The sequence below is a fragment of the Jaculus jaculus genome, chromosome 4, assembly GCF_020740685.1.
Source record: "Jaculus jaculus isolate mJacJac1 chromosome 4, mJacJac1.mat.Y.cur, whole genome shotgun sequence".
Lineage (NCBI taxonomy): Eukaryota > Metazoa > Chordata > Mammalia > Rodentia > Dipodidae > Jaculus > Jaculus jaculus.
The window spans coordinates 59,805,658-59,818,712 of NC_059105.1; the positions used below are offsets into that span (position 1 = coordinate 59,805,658).

Below are 13,055 nucleotides of genomic sequence, written 5' to 3' on the forward strand. Positions count from 1 at the left end.
TCTAGAATACAAATCCATTTTAAGAGAGTTATGAGGTCTACAATTCTAGCACTGGGAGGGAGCTTTGTGGCAGGAAGATCTAGGCTAATGTCTTTTTTTTCTTCATGATTATAAGTGATGATAGGATATATTATTGCTCATCTGTAAAATTTTTATACAAAAGTCAAGTTTTAGAATAAAACGGTTCAAAAGGACTCATGTTGTGCCCCCCCATCCTTCACATGCCCCAAGAGACGTATGCTTCCCACTGCTTTCCTCCCCCCAGTCTACAACAGCATTAACGAGGCATGACCCTTGCCTGTGTTTGCTCTGCTCTGCAGTGCCGGAATCAAGTAACTCCACACCCTAAGAAGTGGCTTTAACCCAGGATGACACAATCTGTATTTGTCCCATCGCCAACTTAAAAAGAAAGAAATTGTTTAAAGGCCCTTTGTTACATAATAATGTTTTATTCAGAGGGAGAGGAAAAGTTGGACTAATACAAAAGGCAATTCTTCCCTTTTTCCACTTTATCCCACAACCAAATCAATTCTTTGCCTCTGTGTTGCCAGACCCTCCTACGACTTGATGCCACAGGACTTCTCACGGGCAGCATTCAGCTGCCCAGCACGACTGCACGCACCTCGACAGAGCAGCTGGCAGGAATGACATACTGCAAGAAGCCTGCTAATGGGTGGAGATTATTTTTAAATGTGGTTCGCTCCTATTTTGTTAAAGGACATTGAATTCTTTTTTAAAAAAAAATGTGGATAAACAAGACAGTCATTTCTAACCACCAGAGAATTCAAGGGAGGAGTACCACTTCAGCCCCTGGCCTCAAGTTTTGAGAGTCCAGAGCAGAATACAGGATTTGGTCTCTGAAGTAAATATCCTTGACCTTTAGTGAAGACTGGTGGCTGGAACACATTAGAAAAGCAAGAGGGAGCCATATGACGTGGACCAAGCTTGTTTTTAACATTCTTTGCTGGCTTACTAATATCTAGCCGTAATTAACCATGGTAACAGAAACTAGCATGGACCTTAACATTCACCTTGTCCACGACAAAACAAAATAAGGCATTTTGTTAAGCAGAATGAATTTGAAGAACAAGCCTCATACATCTTCAGTGCTTAGCATAGTAGGTTTAGGTTTAAAATTTTCAGACCTAATTCAAGTAATAAATAAAGTGGCCTAAAAAAAAAAAACAAACTGGTAATTCTGTGTGGTTATTATGAGAACATCAAAGGAATTTTGGGGGCTAGAGTTTTTAAAGAAGCGTTAGAAAAAAACAAAGCAAAAGGTCTGCATTTGTGTAGGTTTTAAATATTCAATGATGAGAACAGAAATGATTTTCATTATAACTTTAGTATTTGAGCAAGTGGTGAAATATTTCATGCAGCTCACCTTCCCAGTGGTCTCTTCTTAGACAAGCACGTATCCTGCAGTGGTAGTGTACCAGCCCGGCAGCTACCTCTTCATCTCTCCATGGTATTATCCCTACTCCTAATCCTTCCACATTCCAGCCAGTCTTGTTCTCCCTACCAGGCACAGTGTTGGACCATTCATGGGATCCAAAACATCAACCACTCCACATTTGTAAGAACAGTTCACAAGCTGGAGGATGGGTAGCCATTGCTGCCTGTGGCTGTGCACCTACGATCTAATGCACACTGACGTGCTGTTGGACAGACTCAAAACATGGCTGGGAGGAATGAGAATCATGCTGGCTTTGCTTGGGTGGCTCAGGTGTCAAAAATTCAGTGCTCCCGTCAATGCTCCGAGTTCCTCACCCTTCCTGCCTTGCTTCTAATCCAGCTCAAGTGAGCTTTAACACTTGAAACACCCATCTCAGCATATAATGTACATTTAGTACTTACCAGAAGAAATTTTATTGGCAAAAACTGCAAAAATTGGTGTAGCCAATTTGCTATATTCTAGTATAGAAGAGATCATATACAACCAGAAGTATTTAAAGTAATTAACCTGAACACTACTTTTTTTTTCTTTGCTAACATGCAGTCGATGCTTGGATTAAGACTGATAGTTAATTAGTCATTGAAATTATAGATTTTTCCCTAGTCTGAAATTTTATTTCATTTTTTTGTAATAATTTTTAAACACCTTCAATCCTTAGGAGATATGCTTGTATTATGCCTATGTTACATGCCACATCTATTTAAACACACATAGATGGTACCACAAATAGCCAGATATTTTCTGCTCATCTAGTAGTCAGGAGGCCTAGGGTTCTAGTGTTTGATATTTTGTTCACTACTCTAGAGTTGATTTTGAAGCTTAATTTCTCATGGTCTCAGGGAAAAGATGTTGGGATTGACGAAGTATCTTCCAGCTCTAAAATCCTGTAACCTCACAGCAAGGAAATGGAGCCAGTTTCAAAGACTTTGTTGATTAAAAAAAAAAAAAAAAAGGAGGCTATGTATTTCACCCTTTCCTTTGGTCTATTTACTAAAAACAATGTGAGGATGTGGTTGGGGTCAATAAAGCTGCCTGACATAAATGTGATGGCAAACTCTGCTGGCCTTGAAAAGAGCTGTACTGATGAAAGGACTCAAAGTCACTGGCCCATATGATGAACTAACAGGAGGGCAAAACAAGCCAACAAAATCCTCCGAACATAAAGGTGTCATTGACAAAAACCCAGCATCATGGAAGAATATTTCAAAAGACGACCAGATATTTATACCTGTCTCATTGAAAGAGTGTAATTTTGAGCTGGAAATTAAAATGTCAAATCTGAAAATGATAAATGTGCACTCGGTAATTTCTCTGTAACATTATTAAGCATTTTTAAAAAAAATCAATAATGTTTTAAGTGTATATTATTAAAGTTAATACTATGTAGTTTGACAATTTTTCCCCCTTCCTTTTTGTCAGTGCTATGGATGGAATTCAGGCCTTGTACATGCTGGGTAAGTACTCTACCATTGAGCAACATGCCCAATCTTACTTTGAGAGTTTCAAAACTGATTTTGAAATGTAAAAAAGCCCACAGTCCTCCAATATCCAGTTTTTGCTTTACTTTGTTTTCTAAAATAAAATTTTGCTTACCTTTCCCTGCCATTTTTTTTTCAGAGGTAGGGTCTCACTCTAACCCAGGCTTACAGTCCTAGGCTGGCCTCAAACTCACAGCGAGCCTCCTACTTCTGACTACTAACTTCTGGGATTAAAGGCACGTGCCACCATGCACAGAAGCTTACCCTTCTGTTGCGTCTGTACCTGTCAGTACTTCGTGGGTAACTTGATACAAGACAATGAACGTGACAGCCACAGGTCTGAGGAATTTCAATGACTGCTGAGTGTCCAGCGCTCTAACCCCTAACCTAAACCCAATCCAGAGGCAAGAGAGGCTTTATCTGCCTCAAACCCTGCAACACAGCTAATGGGCCCTGAGAAGCTGTGTAGTCTGTGGATTTTTTTTTTTTTTTTAATGTAGACGAGGGGTTCTCATCTAGGATGAACATCCCAGTCACCAGAGAAGTGTTTCTGAAGCACAGATTTCAAGGCTTTATCAGCAAAGGTCCTTATCTAGAGTCCACCTGAGGGAGCATTGGTTCTCATTTAGGAAGGCTGGGAGCTAGGTTCTGAAAGGCCTGTTGCTCTTTGTGGCCAGGCTTTGCAGTTCCCTGGGTGCCTCCACTCCTAGTTGGTTTCCACTGTTTCTCCTGTTTCCATGTGTTCTTTAACTTAACCCCAAGCTCACCATGTTCCCCTTCTCAGGTGAATCTTCACTAGCATGTCACCTTCTCCAGAACTCCTTCCCTGTTACAGTTATTACATCCCCCCCCCATACCCCAATGCTTTCTGGTTGCTTTCCCTACGTTGTTTTACCCAGCATGCACTATATCCTAATATGCTGTCTGCTTTTCTTATTTATTGTGTTTATTGCATGTCATCTCCCACAGACTGCATAATCTGAGAGTCAACATTTTTTGCATTATATGCATTTTGTCTGCACTGTGACTTCAGCATCTAAAGCAAAGTGGGTGCTTCATGAATCCCAGCTTCATACATGTGGGAATGGGTGCTTCCTGCTCAGGTACAGTGGAGCTGATCTTCACTTCTGCTCACTGATCATCTGTCAGGATGTTTTTGACCCTGGCCACTTTCTGTGCCTCCTTTGGGATTCAGCTTCCCTAGTTGATTACCTTATTGGATCAGCTATTTTGGACTGAACCTTTTCCCCAGGGCATTTTTTTTTTTTTAATAAGTGTCATATGCCTTCCTACATGTCAGTACCCAGACAGCAGAAACCAGAAGTGATTCATGGACCATGCATACAGAATATGTCCTAGGAACTCCCCCCCCCCCCCCCTTTAGCAAGTGCTATAGGGCTGGAGACTAATTTCTCCAAGAAGCCTAGCTTGGTGCTGAGCAGATAGGGAGACTAAGAAATTTCTTAACCTCTCTATGGTCCAGTAAAATGTCATTCATGATACTAGTCTGCATTAAGGTGACACATTTTTCAGGGAATCAAGTGAACCATGTATGGAATGGTTATATAAAAAGTATTTTGAACATTAATTTATTAGAAAGATAAAATAAGACAAGTGGAAGAAATTGTTTCATTTTAAATGCTACTTAAATGTAGCTTTTAAAAGCCTGAGGGAAATTTCAGGAAGAAATTAGAAATTAGACAACTTTTGCTTAAAAATGTCATTTGGATTCTTCGTCTTTAACCTTGGGTGTTTTGTAAATGCTATTCTTATTTCACATTGATGTCTAGTTGGCAGGAGCTCCTAGAAAATAACTTCTAAAATGATATTTAAGAGGCACAGATGTAAAGAGCTATACTCGTATCAGCAAAATGCAGTTTGGAAAAGATATGTTTATACAGTTGTAGTTCTTGTAAAGACATAAAGATTTGGGGCTATTTGTGTTTGTTTTTAGTTGATGATAATGTGTTACATAAAATAACATGTGAAGTAAAGCTCAATTTTGAAATGTCACCATTAGGTAGCAGAATGCTTCATAGTTGGAAGAGAGGATTCCATTCTGGTGGCCCAGTTTGAGTCACTGGAGTGTATTTAAGAGAAGGCTGCTGGAGAAGTTGGGTGGGGGCCACCAATAACGGGCAGATGTAAGAAGGAACATACTGTCCCTCCGGACATGAAATGTTTCCAAGGCTACATGAAAAAGGGGAACCCAACTCTGTACTCCACGATAAATTTTAATTTTAGATTCCGATTCACAGGGCACTTTAATATACACTGTTTCATATTTATCTTAACAATCTACAGTTATTATTATTCCCTTTTAGAGTTGAGTAAATGTATACTTGGGACAGTTTTGTGCTTGTCCAAGGTCAGAAGCAATGCAGTTGCAGAAGGAGGATTTGACCTTACTACTTGGAATTTAAAGCTCAATGATGTTTACTAATACCATAGCTAGCCACCAGGTTTATAGGGAGACACAGTTCTCAGTTCCTCATAGGAGCCACAAGGACTATTTGTCCTGTGTAGTGAGTGATACCCTGTTGCTACTAGTTCAAGTAAGGGCTAGATACCTGTTTTACCAGGATCCAGTAGTTCCCTCCTTGTCCCCCCACCCCACATTTAGCTTAAGAAAATTCAACATATGCTAATTATAGCAACAAAAGAATGTTGGCTCTGAGGTCTAGTGGATGTAAGTGATAGAACTAAGCTAGTTTCAGTCCTTACTGAGAGATACAGAAATTGAACTTCATCCTCTAAATTCACATTCTGGCTCTCTTAGTCCTTTGCATTTGTTTTGTTATAGAATTTGCCCCCTACCTAATAACTAGGTAATACAGCATGGGACCAGGGGCTAGATAACGAGGGCAAGGAAAGGACAGAGAGGTTCCGCGAGTTACTAGAGTGGATTGCTTGGTATGCTCTTATGTTATTAGGATAAGCAGAAAATGTGAGTGATAAATGAAGAGGTTTGAAAATGATAAACAAAGAAAGAATGCCACATGGTGGAGGAAGGCAGGCCAGGGTGCTGTGGAAGGTTCAGGAAGACGAATCTCAGGGATGTTGTTGAGCTGAATAGATGCTCCGTGTCTTTTTGTGGAGGTGGCTCCAATGCTTCAGAGTTAAGAAGAGTCTTCTCTGTGCTGAGCAGGGGGGGCAGGGGGGGCTATGTTCTAGGGAGCCCCAAATGAGCTGGATCAAACTCCTGTCCTTTTGAGGACTATGTAGTTCAGGAGGAAAAGACCATTACAGAAAGAAATGGGAGAAAAAGGAATCCCAGAGATTACCATGAAGAATCAAGGGCTAGCTATGCGAAATCCGAAGGGAAAGAAGACCTAATTCAGTGTAAGTGTGTGGGGTGAGGATGTGGGCTGGTGAAAGGATGGCATGTCAGGGAAGATTGCAAAGAGGAAGTCATACATTGTCTTCACTACCTCTGAGGGTGGTAGGAGCTCACGTGGTAAAATAAGGGATAGATTTCAGGTGGGAGAAACTACACAGATGCACACACAGCCAGTTGGGTTTGTGTGATGTGCGCATATGGCGGGAGCTGGAATTTGAGCTGATGAGATGGAGGAATCTTACATATCAATGGCTGCATCTCTTATGGTAATTAGAGTTTGAACCTGACTCCACCTCAGAGGACCTTAGAGAGATTTAACATACTCTGCTGTATTTCTGGAGGAGTCTCTGGCAGTTACATGGGGCTGAAACAGAGAAGAAACTACAAGTCCTTGGCCTAGGGAGTGGAAGGAGGAGTGCTACTTTAAGTAGGGGGGAAAGATTGTTCTAAAATTAAGAGGAAGAACCTCTCCATGGGATTCTTAAACCAGAGAGCTTTAGTGGAGAGAAAATTGGGAGCCTAGCTAGAATTGCAAGACTTGATCATTGGAACGAGAGGATACTGGAGTGAGAATGGCAGGGTGAGCTCTGTGGAAGGCCCAGGTTTGGGACCACGTGGCCGTTGTGGTTTTGTGCGGATTAGCTGATGACTTTTTGGAAGTGAATTCAGGAAATGACATAAAAGTGACTTGTGCAATAAAATAAGAGGACTCTGAAGTCATTACATTTGCGAAAAACCGTAACTAGGGCTCATGAAGACGAGGAAGTAGACATTATCAGGGAGTCCCATTTGTGGATTCATTTATAATCACCCAATGGAAGGATCCTCAAAAAGCAAAACAAACAAAATAACGTCTTGGATCCAGCCCATCCCAGCAACCTTTTGCTCTGCAGCTTCCATTCTTAGCCACACCACCAACCCACCTTCCTGGCATCATCTGCTGGCAGGGTAGGTACCTGGGAACAGGGGCATCCCAACACACAGAGGAGAGAACGTTTGACACGTGAAGCCCTCGATGACCACCTACACCCTTCACGATGGAGCCAGGATGAACCCAACGACAAGGTGTCAGCATCCGTCCTGGGCCACACACGGTCTGGGGCTCCCGGGCACCGGGAGGGGGCAGCTCGGGCCGGGGCCGGGTGGGGGCCCGCCGGGTGCGTCAGACCCTCCAAGGCCCAGCCCCCAGCCCTGCGGGACTCGGGCCCGCCCCCTTCCCGCGCCGGGCGGGGTCTCCGCGCCGCCGCCGCCCTCTCGGCCACCCGGGCGCACGCGAGGTCGCACGGACGCGGGTCGGGGCCGCGGGTGGCGGGAGGTGGCCGGGCCCCCCGCGCCGCCGTCCTCCGCCTGACGCACGGAGGGCGCCGGGAAGGGAAGCGATTTGCCCGCGAGTGACTGGAGCGTCCGCCGCCGCCCGGGCCCGCTCCGCCCCCAGCCCGCCTCCCTCCCGCCTCGCCGCCGCCGTCCTCCGCCCGCCCGCCCGCCCGCGTCCCCGCGTCCTCCCCGGCGCCCGCCAGCCGCCCGCCCGCCCAGCGCCAGCGCCCAGCCCCGCGCAGCCCAGGTGAGTGCGGCCCCGGCCGCCCGGGCGGAGCCGCGAACGCGCAGGCCCCGGGGCCCAGGCCCGTCCGCCGTTCCCGGGCGCGGGCCGCGTGCGCGCGCGGACACGGAGGCTGTCCCTTGCCCGCGTCGCCCCGCGCGGTCCCCGCCCCCGCCGGCCCCGCCGCCAGCGCCGCAGACAAAGCGCCCGCGGTGCCGCCCGCCTCGCGCCACCCGCCGGGTGCGGCCCCGGCCCGCAGCGCCTCCCCCCACCGTCGCCCCGCGTCCCGCACGGGCCACGGCCACCCGAATCGAGCAACAGGTTTGGGCGTTAATCCTCATTTTCCACCGGGTCGCCTCCACTCCCGCCGGGCAGGGATCAGAGGTGTCGTCCAAGTGCCCGGGGCTGGCTTCTTTGTGTGACCGGGTTGACCGGCCTGGTGGGTGGGGGACACCGGCTGAAGGCCCCCCCCCCATTTTCCCGGATTGCACCGATGCGCCTGTAAACCCCCCGCCCCCAACACACACGCGGCTTCCCCTCGGCCTGCCGGAGCTCAACATCCCGCCAGGCTTTGGAGGGGGTCACAGGAGGGAGGGAACCCCTTGGCCCGGTGCAGCGACTTGTATTTATCTGTTATGTTTGAAGCAGAGCTGCGGTCTGACCAGCTCTGGAGGTGATGGCTGGGATTTCACCCTGGGCTGCACCTATAGGACTTGGAGACACTATGACAGTCCCTTGGCTCTGGAGGCTTTGACATCTTTCATAACACAGACATCAGCTAGAGAAGTTGGGAGTGTGGGGGACCGAGTAACTAGACAGGTAGCTGTTTGACAGGTCATTGCTTTCTCCAGATTTTGTCAGTATGGACCATAATCCACCATGCTTCCCAGCACAGTTTGGCCAGCCCTCTAATTAAAATTGCTCCTCAATGGAAAAATCCGAATCCATGTGGATTTCATTGGTTGGATCAATCTTATTTTCTTACTGTGGCAAATCTCCCTGGAGGAAGAATCCACAATAAAGAAAGATTTATCTTTGTTTACATATCTTGGGTCATGTCACACCTAGCTGGTTTCACTGTGGTGCTATTTTTGTATAACAATACTAAATAGAAGGAAAATATCTTCCTTTTGCTCAGAGCAACAAAGTACTTTCTTTGTTCTGCAACCAGGAAGTCTTCATACATAATACTTTTTGTGGACTGAAGTTGGTGGCTCTTTTTACTCCATGACTAAATACTGAAGACGGAAAAAATAATAATAATAAGAAGAAATCCCAAAGCAGTAACAAAGCATTACACAACTCCATTGATTGGTTTTATATCCCAAATTCCAGGAAATAATTTCGTTGAATGTCTATTCAGTCTGGACTAAAATGTAGCCTAAAGGTTGACTGTACTTTGGAAGTAATAATCAATGATGTGATTAGGATGTAGGATGTAGTGGTGGCATGCTGAACATGTGAAGAGATAAGGACAGAAAAGTTACCTCTCCTTGGGGTTTAGCTGATTTGTGGACATTCGGCGGTAATTACCAATAATATATCTGCAAACCAAATATCGACTACGCAAAAAGCCAGGAAGGAAATCCCATTTGACTTAAAAAATGTATTTTAGAGGAACTCTGAAGCTGTTTTCTATCCCCTAAAAAAAATAAACTCAGAGTAGGAAGGATATTCCTTTTTAGGAAATAGAATTATGATAAATTAGTCTGATTTATACAGTTTCTTTGGAGTAATTCTTCTATTTTGTTAAAATATCTAACTAACTTGAAATAGCTTTTCTAGCTCTAGCAAGCAATGGGGTGATCTGATAGAAAAGCAGAGAATGTCTTAGTGCAAAGGAACAGATCTCTATAATTACTTATTTTAATATTTATATGTTTATTTGACAGGGGGCTAGAAAGAGGCAGAGAGAGAAAGAGAGAGAGAGAAAGAGTGCGCCGGGGCATCTAGCCACTTCAAACGAACCCCAGATGCATGCTCTACTTGGTATATCTGGCTTACATGGTTCCTGGGGAATTGAACCTGGGTCATTAGGCTTTGTAGGCAAGTGCCTTAACTGCTAAGCTATCTCACCAGCCCTGTAATTACTTACTTTAACATACATTTCATGCCATAGAATTTGCTTTAAAGGTGTACAATTCCACTGTTTTTCTATATTTTTATTCACAAGACTGTGTGAAACCACCTTTAATTCAAGGCAACCACAGAATCTACCATGTGTCTGTGGATTTGCATATTCTGGGCATGTCATAGAGATGAAATCTTGAAATGTATGGTCCTTTGTACCTGCCAGTGAGGATGCTTTCAAAGTTTATCCATTTTTGTAGCAGAACACAACTCTATTGTATGGGCATACCATATTTTGTTTATCCATTCAGTTAATGGGCATTTTGGATGTTTTCCACTTTAACTCTTGTGTCGAAAGCTGCTATACACACTCATTTTGAGGTTTTTGTGTATTTTCACTTCTCAGTGTAAAATTCCTGGGTCATATGGTGAACTTTTTGAGGGACCGTCAACACTATTTCCCATAGCTGCTCTACCATTGACATTCTCACCAGCAGGGAATGTATAAAGCTGCCCCAAATGTGGTGTGGGGATGGAGCTCAGAGCTTTGCACATCGTAGGCAGGTACTTTACCCACTGAGCTAGTCTCAGGTTCTGAGGGTTCCACCATCTCCATCCACACTTGGGAAAGTTTGCCTTGTTGATGACTGATTCCAATGTTGTCAAGAGATATCTTATGGTTTCATGTGCATTTCATCTTGTAAGTATGCATTAGCCATTTGTGACTTTTCTTTGGAGAAACATTTACAGTAGTGTCTAAGTTTATGATTTTCGCAGGGATTTTTTCATTTAATCTTTTAAATCATTCTTTAAGGTAGATTTTTAAACATGTTTTACTGGTGGGAAACATAGGTGCAAAGAGATTGAGTAATCTGCTTGCTTTTTAGCCTTATAGAGGCAGGGTCTGAATGTAAACTCTGGTCTCTGACTCTACTTCCTGCATTCTTTCTACTTGGTGAGGCATGTAGAAGTTCCATTCTGTGATTTTTGCTTGGCTAATCAGTGACAAAAGTTGGGGAAAAATAAGGGAAATATTAAACCAAACAAAAAGCTGACTATACTGCCTTATAATAAACCAGATTTTGTTGTGCCCTTTTCTCTCATCCCAATAGGAGGAAGTATGATTTCCATATTTCTAGTGGGGAAATAGAGTCAATGATTAAACCTAGTAACTGCTTTGTGCCATACCTGACCTTTGAACCCTGTGCTCACTGAGTCACACACATCATGCTTGCTCCTGCCCTGCAACATCCATGGCTTCTATTCTCTAAAATATTTCCCCAGTGGCAAAATAATTCGACTGATTTTTATTCTGCATAAGCGTTAAGATTTTTCTGGGTTAAGCCAAAATTAAATTTTGTTTTTGAAGAGGGCAGTTTGCCAGGTTCACTTTGAAGTACAGGATTTTTAAGTTACCTCTGTCAGCTTGTATGTACTTCTTAAAATTCTAATCTATGCGAAGTTCTCAACTCCTTGGAAGCTGGATGGGGACCATATGGTATGTATTCCCTATGGCATATCCTTTGTCCAGTACACGGCCTGACTAGCAGGCACTCTAGCATTTGTTGAATGAATGAATGAGTATAAATGTATTTTAATAATTAGAGAAAAGGAAAATATTGCCTGGTATTTATTTATTTATGATTGAGAGCTCTAAAGAAAGTATGGGCACACCAGGGCCTCTTGCTGCTACAAATTAACTTCAGACCTATGGGCCACTTTGTATATCTTCTCTAACTGACTACTGGAGAATCAGCGGAAATCAAGTGTGTTCAGGGTGGTATGGCTGTAGACAAGGTACTGGGGTCCTAAGGCACTGTAACCAAGTGCCTTTCACTGTTGGACCATCTTCCCAACCCCTGGTCCTTTTTTGTTTTTTTTTTTTTTTAAAGAATAAGATTTAGAAATTCTAGAATTTATTGATATGAGAGTTTGACTTATAGCCCAGCACTGTACTTTACAAAGGGAGTAACTGTGTAAGCGCTCTCTAAGCACCTGGTTAGGGACACTTTGCTTCCCACTATATGTCAGTAGACTTGTGCAGTAGTGGACACTAAGTGTTTGTTGTATTGGGGTCAGTGAGTGAATAAAAGAAGTAATGTTTGTGATAAAAATAGAACAGATACAGGGAGAGAATCTTTAGGTCATGCTTTTATTTTTGTTGTAAAATGTGCTACATGTTAGTTATAAAAATTAAAACAATATGTGGTTATATAGAGTAGAAGCTGAAAATTTTCCCTTTTTGTTTTCTTCCCCTTTCACCACTATGGCCACTTCTACCTCTCATAACAATTCTTCACAGTCTGTCAAGCTTATTTCCCAGCCTATGTACTTTGTCCCGATTCCTGCTCACATATCACATAACCTTCCCATGGAGAAATACTCACCTATCCCCCCCCCATGGAGAAATACTCACCTCTCCCCCCATGGAGGCATACTCACATGCCCCCATGGAGACGTACCCACATATCCTTTGCCCCATGGAGACATACTCACATATCTTCCCTCACACCATGGAGACATAAATGGCTGCACATTCACAATCACTTCTTTCACATATGGGATCATATTACACACATTCTTTTGTTTTTCAGATAAATGCATAAACCTTTAGCATAATATTTAGTTTCTTTTTTCAGTTTGCATCATAATGAAGCTAACCTGCAATGAACTATATGGGACACCAGCTCCTTTTTTCTGAGCCCCGGAACAGGTTCAAGGGTCTTCCTGTAAAAGTTTATTAGCTACCACCTCACACCTGTGTGGGCAGGAAGAGCTCTGAAATGACCTTTCTAATTTTCCTGTTCTTTTTATCAAGGTCCCACACTTGTTTTCTATGATATTTTACAGTAAGCTGATGAACATAATTGATTAAACCAATCAGTATGTGCAGGAAACATAGAGGCATTTCTCTTAGAGACCAGTATGGAGGTCTTACATACCCTCTTGTGTGTCTGTTTTCTCAACAGTGGCAATAATTTCTACTCACAGAAGTCTCGAATGAAGATGTGAAATGAGATAGAGGTTATCTGTGAAAAGGCTCAACGGCTGCATCTAATAAAAATTAAAAATTTAGTAACAGGATGTATGTAACATGGTCTTCAGATATAAATTTGTTTCTGAGACTGTTACACTTAGTTTTCACTTAGTAAGAGCTAAGGGATGGATGGTGGA

The 13,055-nt window shown here is 43.5% G+C and overlaps 1 protein-coding gene across 3 annotated transcripts in view; it reads left to right on the forward strand.

Annotated features, from left to right (window-relative positions):
- Window positions 1-7,810: 7,810 nt before the first annotated feature.
- The window catches only part of Sestd1 (SEC14 and spectrin domain containing 1), a 105,705-nt gene continuing 100,460 nt past the window's right edge, over window positions 7,811-13,055 (forward strand). The window contains exon 1 of one of the 3 annotated variants that reach the window (XM_045148544.1): window positions 7,811-7,835. The gene's annotated coding sequence lies outside the window, so the exon portion shown is untranslated. Of the gene's footprint in view, window positions 7,836-8,110; window positions 8,133-11,126; window positions 11,380-13,055 lie in introns of those variants that run through there. The other 2 variants (XM_045148543.1, XM_045148542.1) reach the window with 2 other exon arrangements.